This window comes from Anguilla anguilla, chromosome 6, assembly GCF_013347855.1.
Source record: "Anguilla anguilla isolate fAngAng1 chromosome 6, fAngAng1.pri, whole genome shotgun sequence".
Classification (NCBI taxonomy): domain Eukaryota; kingdom Metazoa; phylum Chordata; class Actinopteri; order Anguilliformes; family Anguillidae; genus Anguilla; species Anguilla anguilla.
In genome coordinates this window covers 3,837,479-3,839,978 of record NC_049206.1, presented here as the reverse complement: position 1 = coordinate 3,839,978, position 2,500 = coordinate 3,837,479, and the positions used below count along the sequence as shown (strand labels likewise).

Sequence of the window (2,500 nt, the reverse complement as noted above, 5' to 3'; positions counted from 1 at the left end):
GGGATCCTTAAAGATCGTTCGGGCCCGTTTTGGCTTACCATGCACAGCCCTAAATGAACTGTAAAATTAAAAAAAAAAAGAAAAAAGAAATAGTAATAACATAACACTGAGTTTTCTATGCTTGACAGAGTAGTTAACGCACTACGAGTGATAAAGTTACCGCAGTGACAATAGCACTCACAGTAACAACAAATACAGCCACAACAATAACATGACTCATTTCTGAACCTTGTTTAAAGTAATATGCAGATCAGTAACACACAATGACGCTAACACGTCAAATTTCTCGCAAAATTTATTTTTTCCACTTATCCTTCCAATCAAAAATCCAACATACTAGGAAAGAAAATGTTTTCGCAGTTTCTGTAACATTGTCACCCCAGAGTAACCCCCTACCCCAAGTTTCAACCCATTTTTTCATTCAGTTCATGAGTTATGTTCAAGTTCTCCCCCTGACCACCAGACTATAAGGTTAGGAGACTTTTGTCTAGCGTGGCCGCGCGCGCTATATCTTTCGTGACACAGAAAGGGAGACCGGTCTCCCTCCCTCTTGAAATGCGCGCGAGCGCGGCACCAAAGCGACGGACGTATATAAATAAATCTGTTTATTTCGCTGGTGTGCGGGCGCGCGGACTTAGCATCACAAAAGCAGGGGTCCTGTGAACCGTCTGCTCCCTGTGTCCGCCGTGACACCGCGCGCTCAATAGCGACGGCATGGTTAGCATGACAAACCGCTCAAGTCCGTGCAGGGCAGGCCTCCCGACTTCATGGGCTAATTTTTTTCTTTTTTTTTTGGGGGGGGGGGGGGGGGTGTCTAGGTATGGAGGGTTAGAGGTCCGTGCTCCGCGCGAAAATAAGACCAATTATTTTAAGATCCCTCACACCCCCCACTCCCCACCCCCCTTTCTCCCCGCTGGAGAGAAGGACCGCTAGATACATAGTCCATTCTAGAAAAAGAAGTTGCAAAAGGGCGATTACGGAAGGCTGATCATCCGAAGACGGGCGAGATCCCTACTGCAACCCGAAAACAACCCAAGGCAGGCAGTCACAATTACTCGACCCAAAAGCTCCCCACCCCTCCCTCTTCCCCCCTCTCACACAGTAAACTTGACCAGTGTTAATTCAACTCTAACAGTGTTAATTCACCTCTTAACCGATTACATTCGGTCCCAGTCTGGAATGTGGGACCTGAATGTTATCTATTTAGAGCTGAATTAACACTGTCACAGTTGCATTAACACTGGACATTTTACGGTGTACTTTTTTATTATTTATTTTATTTATTTTCCCTCTCTCCCTTCCCATCCCACGCGGCATAACCCACACACCTCAAACCTTTCTTCAGTTGATCAGTCCTGTACAATATATGATTAACTGGCATCATTGTGACCAGCCATAACCTCCTGTAACTTGGTAATGTTTTCCTGTCCTGTTCGCGTGTCCATGTATTGCAATCTCTGTTATCACTATGTTTTCTCAAATTCTGCTTTCTTCGAGTCGGTTTCTATTATTGTTTCGAAGTCAATGTGGAATGTGAAATGTTATTCTGTCTGCAGCATGCTACGCGCAGTTCCAAATTGCGGAGTTTAACTTTTTTTAATACTGTTTGCAAACATGTCAGTATGTTCCTACACGAAACCTGGTTGTTTGTAAAACAAAATTCTTACTAAAGCAAACGATTCGGGGCAGAGGCTGATGTAGGAAACAAAATGAAACCTGAGGTATTTTTGTTCTTCTACATGCCTTAAATTAATACAAAACGTGTGCGTCCTTTTTTTTATTTTATTTTTTTAAAGTAGCTTATATACTAAAAGTGAATCTAACCAACACACAGGGGAGAGCAGAAATTTACTTTTTAAAAAATTAGACTAGATTTTGGTGGCCTTGACAATCACGTGATAATATTTTATTCACCTGCCTTGTATTCATTCGCCGCTCGCGCTGTTCACTCAGTTTTTGGATTATGTTCATAATAATGATAAATTCATCTTTGCGCTCAACAAAGTTTTTTCCCGTAAACTACACGAATGAGACAAAGAATGCAGGCGCGCGTGTGTAATAACTGATTTCGTCAGAAAGTGCTAAAGTAAGGTCGGATTCTATCTCATGCCGCGAAACAAAAGCCAAGGTGAAGTTCAAAGAAATCATCGGCTACGAACTATCAAGTCCATGTAATGTCTAAAAGAAGAAACAACGAGCATGCTGTAACATTATGAAAACTATTAACATTATTAATAAAGCATGCGCGCGCGCTTACGCAAACACACAGCCACTTAAGCTTTTAGCCAATTAATACCATCGACGGTCTGTTGTTTTTTATGGACTGCAAGCTACTGCAGTTGTTGGACGAATATTAAAATTGTGTTGGACTAAAAAAGTTTTAAAATGATAAACGAAATGTGTTCATTTTTCTGCGTACAATCACATGTCATGCAGCCTAACCAAAACAAAACAAACAAACAAACAAAAAACTGGGTAAATTTGATCTCGTCTGAACAGG

General features: G+C 41.6%; 1 long non-coding RNA gene across 1 annotated transcript in view; it reads right to left on the bottom strand.

Moving 5' to 3' along the window:
• LOC118229117 overlaps positions 1–2,500 on the bottom strand; it is a 16,980-nt gene that overhangs the window by 13,733 nt on the left and 747 nt on the right. The window lies entirely within an intron of this gene.